Below are 12,763 nucleotides of genomic sequence, written 5' to 3'. Positions count from 1 at the left end.
GTTTAGGCTCAAAGTTCACCTTTCCTGTCTTGCCTTTAAATTCTTTATGGGCAAGCTACCCAGCTACATGAACAAGCTACTCACCTCTACCACATGCAGCACCTATCACCTGATATCAGACTCCAAAAGACTGTTAACGGTCTCAAGGCTCAACAAAGTATCCGGCCATTCCTCCTTCTCTTACCATGCACCCCACAACTGGAACAACCTACCAGAGACTCTCACATCCACCACCGGTTTAAGTTCTTTCAAATCTAAGGCTGTCTCACATTTTAATCTGGTCTGTAACTGTTTCATTCGCCCATAATATATATTTTCTTTAACTGTGCATGCAATGTCTTGTATATAATGTATACCCTGTTAATTTATGTAACTTTATTTGTAACCATGTATTATTTGTCTTAACTCTGTGCCCAGGACATACTTGAAAACGAGAGGTAACTCTCAATGTATTACTTCTTGGTAAAATATTTTATAAATAAATAAATATTCCCATATAGCCCTATGTTTATACTGTTAAAATAGTTTATTGGGTATGCAATGGACATACAACAAAAAGAACACACACTATAATATAAAATCAATTAAAATATAGGGGGAGAGCTCACAGTTAGGGGCTATTACCACATATCGTCATATAAAGGGTTATTATTGCCCGTTTTGACCCTAATGGGTGGCGATAATATGTGTTGCGGCTAGTGGTCAAAGCAGTGATATATTTGGTTCAGGTACACTGTGCTCAACATTCAAAGAATGCTGCATGTGTATCCACTGCACTCAAAAGCAGTATACAGATAGCCACATGAGTATTGTGATTCATACACAAAATCTCCCGCTTTAGTGCCAGTGATAAATCCAGCTGATATGCTATATACCATTAGTAACATACGCTGTCATCATGTGAGATGGCAACACGAAAACAATTTGCTAGTACAATGTTACAATGTATAATAAGTTGGTATATTAGTATGTAGGTCAATATCCCTGGGAGCTGAAATAGTGTAGCCAAAGCACTCTGGCAGCTATAATAAGTAAATACTGAGGGAGAGAGAAGACATCCAGACTACCCGTACAGCTGCGCCAGGTGAGTGAATGTGCACTAGTCTATAGTGCCTGTACTGCACCACTAGATGTTTCCTGACCACAGTGTGTATACATTTGCACATCAGCTATTGTGTGTGCTAGTAATGATACGACCTGTTCCTGTTGATGCCGCCTTGCCGCTACCTCGCTACTCGTGTCTGTCGCTCTCTACACCTGACGTCAACGTGTTGACGTCATCAGCGACCATTACAGTTCCAGAGCACCTCTGGAGCCACCTGTCAATGGACTTTGTTGTGGAGCTTCCTACTTCTAGGGGGTGAATACTATCCTGGTAGTCGTCTATATGTTCTCTTAGCACGCTCATTTTATTCCCCTCAAAGGGCTGCTCATCTCCGCTTCCTTAGCAGACATTTTCGTTAAGGAAATTTTCTGCCTTCACGGAGTTCCTCTGACCATTGTTTCCGACCACGGGTCGCAGTTCATTTCCAAGTTCTGGTGACCCTTCTGTCAGGAATTCACTCCTGGCTTTTCTCGTAGCCTTGCAGGGTGCTGTTGTTCTCATTCATTCCCTCTTTGCAATCAACAGCAGCTGTGTGGGCTATCACTGCAACCTAGTCTTGTACTCACTCATTGGAGCAGTGCCCCCACACCGTCCTCCAGGGATTGGCCTGCTGGCCTATAAGTACTGCATTCCCACAATCCTTCTCTGCTGAGCATAATCCTTCTTGGATGTTACATGTGTTTTGCCACAAGCCCCAGGCTTGTTATCTCTCGTCACGTATCTCTATTTCTGTTCTAGTTCATTGTACTTGTTCCAGTTTCCTCCAGCTTGCTGCTACTTCGCTGAGGTCTGTGTTTCCTGGTTCCTGGGGTCTGCTGCTCTCTCTCCATTGCAGAGGCTGTGTCCTGGTTCCTGTTCTGAAGCGGAGGATCTCCAGCGTTTACTTCAGCTCCCTGTTCTCTGAGGCCTGCTGCCCTTTCTGTGGCAGTGGCCTGTCTGCTGAGTCCTAAGGTCTGTAGCTTTCTCTCCACGCACAGGCCGTTCTGGACTCCAGCGCCGAAGCATTGGTTTAGCAGTGCTGCCTGGTGGTGTGCCTACTCTGGTCAGCCTTCTCCTTCCTGAGACCAGCGCCATGGGCCGTGGACACCACTCACGCAAACCCAGTTCCCGACCTGCAGCAATTACGCTGAAGCAGGAGGACCTGCTTGATTTCCTGATGCCGACTTCCTGCTTGGACTACGTTTACCCTGATGTTTCCAATCCTGACCCTGGCCTGCCCACTGACTACGCTGCTCTCTCCAGTCCCGACTATGGCTCGTTTGACTATGGATTTCGCATTCCGGATCAGCCTGCACGGTCTAAGGTCGGTGCTTATATAACCCCACCTCAGCCACGCGGGCCGACCCTGGTTTGTGGCGAGCACAACCGTGACACCTTTGCCCAAAGGATGGATTTCACTCTTCACATTTCCTCAGGGTACCACCCTCAGACGAATGGGCAAACCGAGAGAACAAACCAAATGCTAGAGCAGTACCTGCGATGCTTCATTTCCGACAGTAAAGATGATTGGGTGGACCTCCTTCCCTGGGCGCTGCCTATGGAGTACCTGCCCAGGTGCTCCTACACCCGGGTATGGCCGGAAGATAATGCGATCCACTGATTCAGCGATGCCGATGCAGCCTCTGCCTCTACGTGGGGTGGTATCCCGCGTAGATGGTTCCACCATGTAAGAAAGTCTCTCTCTCGTCAGAGTGATCCGGTCCCAGAACACGAAGGACCAGGTCGCAGCCACATCCCGGCATTTTCCCTCACGCTTGTGCTACAGGGCAATGTTCCTATCTATGGGGGGTCCCTGCAGCAGCCGCAAGCTAGCACGGGGAGTCTGAGCCTAGATGAGGCCTACGGGGGTCTCTGGCCTAGTGCAGGGGTCACAGATGCCCTTAACACACAACCTATACTATCCTGCTCCCAGCTCCGACTGGCCTGCTCCTAGCGTGCACAATGTATCAATATCTGGAGCAGGGGATCCTCGCAGCCCTATTGGCCTAGCTGTGGCCCCTGATCCCTCACTCCCTGTGTATTATAAGGCTTGTAGTCCCCATGGAACCTTCTGCTGTATTGGCCGCCTCGCGCGCCTGACACTGCACATGTGTGGTGCACCCAAGATGGCGGCCTCCGCCGACTGGGTCGCTTGCTGCAACCTCACCACGCTCCCCCCCCCCAGCCTCAGCTGCCAGACGCAGGGGACAGACGGGGAACCAGCACGATCCAGGCTATATTTAAAGTTAAAAAAATGTGCAGATTGAATGCTCCTTAAAATATTTTGTTACAAAGTATCTGAGCTGTAGTCTCACTGCTCCACATGTGTCGGCATCTCACGTCATCGTTACGTCACTGTCTACAGCACCTGGATGGAAGACGGAACACTGCAGTCTCATGTCTCGCTCTGTCCGCTCAACTCCCCAACTTGTTTCACCTTTGCAGGCTTCCTCAGGAGTCAATAATCTTCTCCTGCTTTGCCACTTATTCTTATACCTCTCTTTTCTGTTTGCCTGTAATTATTCAATCTGGTATTTTGTAACCCTTGTGTGGTTGTCAGATTTCAAGTTGACATTAAAGTCCTAAATATTTGAATACCACGTTATTCACATTGAATTTCCAAACAGTGTACTATCCCATAAATATTCAAGTTCTTAATAAGATTTTTTAAGACTCTAGTTTAAGATCCTTAGTGCATTCTAAACATGGATGTTAACGTGCCATGTAAATAACAATGGCACTCCAAAAATTCCTAATACAGGGTATAGAATATGCAGGGTTAAACATGCGTTCTCCCTTCCAGAAACTATCCATATTATAATGAGAGTATTTAAAAAATATTTGACATTAGTATATTACTAGACAGTCCCCAAGGGGTGCACTTTGAACAAATATTCCACTACATCTGGATAACACTCACTCGTGGAATTAATTACCCTTGGAGACTGTGATGGCAGATACAATAGATTTGTTAAAAAAAATGTTGGACATCTTTTTATGATGGAAAGGTATACAGGGAAATACCAAATAAGTAAACATGGGAAGGATATTGGTCCAGGGAGTAATCTGATTACCAATTATTGGAGTCAGGAATGAATATATGTTTCCACTTATGAGATATCATTGGATGGTATGACACTGGGGTTTTTTGTTTGCCTTCCTCTGGATCAATAAGTAAGTATAGATATTGGATAAAGTATCTGCTGTCTAAATTTAGCATAGGTTGAACTTAATGGACGGATGTCTTTTTTCAACCTCATCTACTACAGTATGTAATTATGTAACTCAATACACAGTCAAACACAAACACTCAATATCAATACTTATACAATCACACTAAGTATTAACACACACCAACACTCCACATTGTGTCTGATTTTAGCAATTTTTTTTTGCTGTTTATACTGACAGCTATTTCTGCAGCACTTCACAGAGATACACGACATATAAAAAGGAGAAAAAAGACAAATAGGAAACTGTACTTTATTTTATTTTACCTTCATACTGTACATACTGTATAAGTAAACATGGGACGATAGTTCACACCCCAAATTTGAAATTGAACAAACCCACCAGGACACATGAGAATATTTTCATAAATTTAAAACCATAAATGAATACTGTAATGTGGGAATTTTTATCTGGGATCTATTTCTTAAAGTCTAATGTTTTTCATGGATGGAATTATAGTGTATAGAGATTTTGGAAACTTACATTTTTTCTTCAAACGTGCTAATGTTTTCACTTATTTTGAACCTGTTCAACATTTAGCAGTAGAAATGGGTGAATTTTTTGGGTGGATCTGGATCCGCTTTGATACGGCCGATTCCTTTGGACCACAGATTTCTGTGAATTCATCTAAAAAAGAGCGCTTCGTCTTTTTCTGACCTTTTTTTTTATCACCGACAATCCAATCTGCGGATTCCATGATCCGTTGGTGGATTTAAAGAATCCAATCCATGGATTCAGCAATCATTTTTATAATCCACCAGTGCATTGCGGATTCTGCGGATTCGATTGGTAACATCCGCCAGCGCATTGTATCCAGCGGCAGATTGTTTGATTAATCCTCACAGATTAAAACTGGAACAATCTGCCAACGGATTTTGAATGGAAAGCTCAGGAAATTCCATGAAAGGGATGTTGACAGTTTCGCCCCTTCTTTATTATAACAGACCTAGATTAAAACAAAAGAACACAAAAAAAAATCTGCTGTAAAAATGAGTTCAAAAGAGCAGAAAATTTATCAAAGAGATTCAATAGGGATTTCTACAATTCATGTTGTGCACTAATATTGCCCACATTTATCATCAAGGATACATATTCCCCTCGGTCTCTTAGATATACTGTACTGTATAACCAACATTGGAAGGCGAATAAGACCCTGCATAAATTGGGAAGGAAAGAGTTGTAATGTATATCACTCAATATGATGGAGTATGGGCAAATACATATAGCCCTGGTAGGTTTGGGATATTATTCTGTCCTCCTCCTGTGCAATAATACCTGATAAGGGCAGGTTCGCAAGGAGTAATGATGGGTTTTCCCCACTTCATGCAGTGCAGTGAGTCAGTGAAGGCAGTATCATCAGGCCCTGTGTCCAATTAGTAGACACAGGGGTGGTGCCTGTTTGAGCTGCTTACTGTGCTGCTCCTTCCATTTAGTCAGTTGGTCTCTACCCTTGAGAGAGACCGGGTACCCGTGATAACCTGCCAGGGCTCTGATAGGATTGAGCCCTCCCCTAGGGGAGTCTGGGGTAATCCCATACCTCCTAACCTAAAAGAGGGTAGAGGAAGAGCAGGAACCACTCTTCAGGCCCTTGATCAGGAGTGAGTTCAGGGACATCCTGAGGGTGAATACCTTCTATCTGCTGTGTGTGTGAGACTGCTGCTGAACAGAGAAGATATAATAAAGACCATCTGCTTTTTACCTATACCTCCTGCCTGAGAGTGCAGTATATTGGGAGGAGGGGAACGTAACTCTTTTGCAGATACTTCGCCCCATACCCCTGGGGGCTGCACAAGATGGAGGTGCTGCATCAGTAAGAAGAATTCGGGCACAACCCCAGAAGCCTGACCTGTTATCCCCCAGGTCACCACGGGAGATCCAGGGCCCCCTGTTACCAGCAGGTATGCACCAACAAGACCCATGTAACCAGAGTGCTATTTCCCTTAGGAGACCCTATGTGAGATTGGGTAAGGGAAACAGGGTTACAAAACAGGGTTACATACAGTACAGTATATTCAATGCCGTACTTTTTATTGACATATAAATAAAGTGCCCAGTTACATTACTGATATGCTTTCATTTTCACATCAGGATAAAGCATTGTCTTGCTTGTGGTACTCATGCCACCTGACTGTGCTGTATACACATCTGTGGAAGAGAAAAACAGTGTTGCAAACTGGAAGCTTTGTGAACATGAACCAGTGAAACTCCTATGCAAAACACAGAGGACATTGCTACACTTGTTCAGCAGCAACTGGGCTTGTTGATCAAATTATATTATGGTATAATATGTCTTTGTCCCTTTGTCTTACTGTAATCACAAAATGTATTAGTATTAAATTTCATTAGCTGCCTGCTCTGCACTACTCCACTTCATGTTCCTTGGCATTTTCTGTATACAGTGGCGACACACTTAATTCTTACCTGGCTGGAGCCACAAGCCGCGTGGTGTTCCGGTTTCATCGTTTTTTCCCTCGGCGTGCCGCGCGTCATCGATGCGCGGTCACGCTTCATTGGGAGCGTGTGCGCATGGCGCGCGTGCCCAGGGCTCCCCAAGGGAGCCCTGGGTTGCTGTGATGTAGGGGATGGCAGTGGGGGGCTCCGGGGGACCCGGCGGACCCGGAGAGGGGAGGGGGAAGCCCCGATCGGAGGACCGATCCTCCGAGGCTCCGGCGTGCGCACGGGACATCTCAGCGCGCGCCCGGTTTCTGTCGCGGCCGAGACCGGGCAAAGGTAAGAATAAACTCGGCCGCAACAGTACCTTTATCTCCTCTAGTAAGTAACCCAGTATGCTTGTGTATCCAGGACTGGTTCTTGGCTACCAGTCTGTCCTCCCTGGCAGTAAGCCCTGGTAAGAGCAGGCCTGCCAGTACTTATTATGGATTTTCCCCACTCCCTGTAGTGGCCTTGAGTGACAGGTGGAGTAGGTTGAACCAGGCCTGGGTTTGCCCAATCCTGGGTCAGACCTGGTGCCCTCCTCCTGGCTATACACACCACAGGTTGCCTGAACATTGGGCTTTCTCTGTTCTCTTCCCCTTGGGGGAGAGGAAGTGTGTACCTTTCCTCTGCCTCAGCTAGAGGGGCAGAGAAGAGCTAGGACTGCTGCAGGGGCTCTTTACACATAGTGCAGGTCCAGGAACCATCCTACAGCTGGATATCCGAGCCAGAGACTGCATTGGGCAGGCAACTGCCGTGACTGTGAGTGCTGACTGAATAAACCGTTCCTGTTTCATATATTTCATGCCCGGTGTGTGATCTTATCAGGGAGGAGAGGGACTTATTTTAATCGTAGGAGATCGGCTCCATACTGTACATCTGAAGCCTGCGGCAGATAGAGGCACTAGTGGTAACTAGAGATCTATGCTTGGTATGTACCCCAGAAACCTGTCCTGTGTCTCCACAACCATCGGCGGACAACTCAGCCCTCCTGCTTACCAACAGGTAGCATGCACCACACACGGCAGAATCTCCCATTGGGTGAGGAAAACACTGTTACCCTTGTCTGTTATGTTTGCCTCACTACTTATAGTACAAGTGCTTTGTAAGTAATATATTGTGCTACAGATTCCAACAGAAGTCAAAATAAATATTACTTCTCTAATTAAAATCACCTCAGATAACTTGTTCCACAACTTTCATTTATGTGTAAGAACATCCAAAGGGCAAGGGCTGTTTAATTTTGGCTCAATAAACTTTGGGTGTTGTTCTTACAATAGTTGTCTACTCTGATATGTTTGTCTATTCAATTTCCTTGTATCCATTGACCTTCCTGTGCAATACTGCAAAACAGAAACAATTATCTCTTGTCTATGACACATCCCTATGTGCTTCTCGACTAAAATCCTGTCACATGTTGCTAAAATCTATGTTGCACTAAAGTTCATCTTCTTATTTATTAATCATTTAGACTTTAGACTTAGTGAAAGCAGATTTCAGCAGAACGAAAAGATAAATAACTTCCTGAAAGGGAAAGGAACAAAGTATAATTCGCCACGTTGACCTGACTATTGTATTCTCCTGTCATCATTTGAAACATCAGCTCATCATTTGTCACTTTCAATATATTTCTACACATTCTCTTTGCATGAACAAAAATACAGCAATTAACTTCATAGAATGGGATCACTGAATTAATAATGACATGAGTTTTCCTGTTCATTTCAGCTGACTGACTAAACACACTGTAAAATATGTTATGAAAATTCACAAACACGCAGAATTAAGGAGAAAACTGACCATTATTCACTCAAAATCCTGCCTTCTTTTCTAATGAAAGAAAATATTGGACCACTCAAACTTTCCTGTGCCGTGGTAGCCTACAACACAGGACTTTAAATGACCATGCAGATGAAGGATAGAAGAACATTGTTAATCTCTTACAATAAAAATGATTGAACATTAATTTGTTTTTTGATATATATGATCAGTGGTTGACAAATCACCAAAAAATCTACTCGCCACACAAAAAAATCTACTCGCCACCTAGTACCAAACGTGTGCTGCTTGGGCCAATATTTACTCGCCCGGGGGTTAAATCCACTCGCCCGGGGCGAGCAAATGTATAGGTTTGTCGAACACTGTACAGTATATGATCATATATTACAGATCAGCAGATATCACAAGAAGGACCTGGTATGTCCCAGTGCCACACAAGCCACCTATCAATATGGGCTGGTAATTAAAAGGTGGAGTGCACATGAACAGCCCTTCATATCATTTTCTTCAACATTCTATTCACACTAAGCAACAATAGTACCACACGTTTAAAGCTATAATGGAACAACCATACATATTTTTGGAATATTGATAGAAACCAATAGAATTTTTAATTCAGTGTAAGACTACGGAATCAATGGCCCACAGGAGTAAACAGATTGTAGGGTCCTAGGCCATTATAGGGCCAACATGCCTCAAAAGTTATAACAGTGCTTGCACTTATGTACATATAAACAGTGGTGTGAAAAAGAAAGTATACGCTCTTTGAATTCTATGGTTTTACATATCAGGACATAATAACAATCGTTTGTTTCTTTGCAGGTCTTAAAATTAGGTAAATACAACCTCAGATGAACAACAAGACATGAAATATTATACCGTGTCATGATTGACGAAACGCGTAGGGCGTGGTTAGATTGCTGCCGCCATTTGCCTATGAACGTTGCCGCTACTAGACGTGAGAAATAAGCTCCTGTGTGTCCCACACGGCCCCGACATCAATACAGAGGATTTCCAAAGCACTGGTGTCCGGAGGGACTTCTCTTGCCGTACACTGAGTGGGAGTCGTTCTGTTTCCGTTTCCGGCTACACGAAGGAGGGTCACGTGACAACGCCATTGCCTCGAGCCGGACTGTGAGGACCGTGTTGCTGGCACATGAGAGCCAATCTCATACATGCTTTTTATTGCTGTACCTTTGTGAGTGGGCATTTGATCGATTTTATGTTCCTTGAATACAAATTTTATTATGTTAATGCACTAGGTGTGCGCCTGTTTTTTCTTTCCTTTTTTTTTTCAGATATGGTTAGGGATTGGTGATCCCTTTGAAACGGGCTGCAGGAACCTGGTTGTTATTACTATTGGAACAGGACTCTGTTTTTTCAAGGGTTTTCTTTCACTTTTAAACATTTTTTATATTCGTTAACAATATTTTTTAATACATATTTTTATTAAACTTATAGTATAACATATATGCATTTCTTATAATTTCAATATTTTTATAGTGTTGATAAAACCATATTGAATTAATTTATTGTATTTTTTACTTAGTCTTTATCATTGTGTATTAGCTAATATCTTGCCATCCCACTAAACACATTCATGATTAGCTTTACTGGTTCTTCAATGTATTATTTTAAAACCAGAGACAGAACATAAAACACAGACAAAGCTCAGTTTTTAGCACATCCAGTGAGACTCATACACGGTACAGTGCCTAAATATATATGTATAAATATCTAATAAGTAAAATGGTCTTTTAGTTTGACATTTTTGGCCAAAATTGTTGTAAGCCCCTGAGCCAGCACCAAGGCAGACCACATATCAGGGGTCCCTAACGCTAATATAAATTCTTAATAACCTGTGTAATAACAGAGCTTTATCTGTGTTTTATGTTCTGTCTCTGGTTTTAAAATATATATTGCCATGCTCAGTAGCACTCCTCTGTGACACTCATATGCTTATATATATGTTGTGGTCATTTTGGGGGTTCAATAGGAGCTTGTTAGATGTCCAGTATGTTCTTCAATGTATTTACTTTAGTCAGGATATAACAGAGGCGCTACTTCATTCTTGTTTGTTTTGATATATACCAAATATATACCAAATATATACCAAATTACCACACAATATATATATATATATATATATATATATATATATATATATATATATATATATTTATATATATCTATATATATATATATATTGTGTGGTAATTTGGGGGGGGGTGTTTATTAACATAAGATTTGCACCTTACACTTTCTGGCACATAGAATGCATACTGTATGCTGTCAACCCTAACACAGTATCCCTGTTTTTCCCAAACACATGGAAAACTCCTAGAATTTCAGGCCTGTTTAATCCCCTCAATGTCAGTGAGGGTGAGTAGCACAATTTTCATTTTCACATGGCCAAGACAGAACTATGTATTGGCCATCGCCTCTATTTGGCCAAGAAATGCTAAATATAAATTACTAAGAAGTACTGCTAGCGAAGGCCTGTACAGCAAGGACGGTTATTATACTTTGGGCCCCCCCTTGATGTTTGTAGAACTCCCGGTTGCCATTAATGATTGATACTGTAAATCAGACAGAATACAAATCCAGTAAGACAATACTATAATATATTATACAACACACTGGCGCTCTCAGTGAAAGTATAAGACTCCAAGAAAGTCTCTATGGTAATAGGTGGTGCTAAATGTAGAAACAAACCACCGAGATAAATATTGCATATTCTTTGTAAACATGCAGATATTGGTATTGTAGCACAAACACAGAATTGATCATGTATCACATTCATAACAAGGTATCCAGAGAGAACGCAAGGATAGGGAATGTTAAGTTTCTATTCAGCTATAATCATCGTTATACACTTGAAAATCTCACCTATATTACACTCTCTGAAGCCTTAGGCCTGGTCCCTGCTGGCTACTGCAGCGCCCGCTGTGACGGACGCTGCAGGGACGAGAGCCCTCCCCTCATTGGCGCCGGGCCCGCTGCGAGGGGGGGCCGCAGCGCTGTGGCGAGAGTTGCTCCTGCTCTCAATAGGGCAAACCTGCCGGGTGAAGTCATGGCCGCGCCCCCGTCACTCCCCCGCCAGGCCCCCCTGGTCTCTCTTCCTGCAGCTCACTGCAGACCGGGAAATCGGCTGCATGCGCCGCCAGTCTCGCGGGCGCGCGTGCAGCGGAGGTACTGGGGCCTCAGCCTTATACTGTACATACAGTAGGTCTTATTTCACTGTTTCAATTGTATTTTGCCCATCTTATTTACCAATAGGACAGTTGCATATATTTGTTATTTGAGGTGCACCTCTTTATTTATTCAGTATGGTGTAGGTGATTTTTCAGATTTTCCTGACATAATAGGTGACATATGGATGACATATGGTATCCATAACAAAACAATACCATTATGTGGGGATTATAAAATTATACTTTGGATGGAATGATTCAATAACGGATTGTAATGTTATCAAGTGTCATTATTGTGGTTACTTTACCCTGCATTTCTATTTGCTTTAGATACAATTAAAATATGTTCATTGTATTGTTTTTATTGTAATAGTATTGTTATGCAATACTAGTGTCTGTGTTTCGAACAATAATAGTGGTTTAAAAAAAAAAAAGTAGTAAAATAATGTATACTTTATTTACTGAAGGCATTCAGTGTTTAAATGTTTAAAAGTGTACGCAGAACTTATTTTGGTCGCTATAGAAAAGTGCCCTGAAGAACATGCATACTTTCAGGGTATCCTAAAATGTGTCCTTCACTTAACCTCACATTGCTTGCCGGAATCCTCACCAGGAGCAATCATTTGTAGTCTACTTTGATGATCCTTCTCTGAGGCTTTACAAACCTACACACACCTACATTATATATTTTGTGTAAGTGCACCAACATGATTAATTCTAAGCAATAACTAAGATACGCCTGGCATAATTTCTGGAGAACTTTAATGATCTGGAGAATACCGTATTTCAGCCTGAAAAAAAAAATATTTTTGAACTAAACAGGTGGTTTAGCTATTCTGGGAATGTTGTGTATCCATACTTTTATTATTGTGCAGAGAATCAAGTTGCAATGTGCGTGACGATACTTTGAGTTCATGCCACATGGCCCTCAAGATTACATGATGTTATCACAAATGGGATCCAAGGGTCAGAGGAGATTTCTAGCCTCTGCAATTTCTAACTGTAATGTAAGTGACTGCCAAATTCTGTTGAATGGAAACTT

This window comes from Ascaphus truei, chromosome 2, assembly GCF_040206685.1.
Source record: "Ascaphus truei isolate aAscTru1 chromosome 2, aAscTru1.hap1, whole genome shotgun sequence".
In the NCBI taxonomy this organism is placed as follows: Eukaryota; Metazoa; Chordata; class Amphibia; order Anura; family Ascaphidae; genus Ascaphus; species Ascaphus truei.
The sequence above is the reverse complement of the archived record's forward strand: the minus strand, read 5'-3'. Positions refer to the sequence as shown.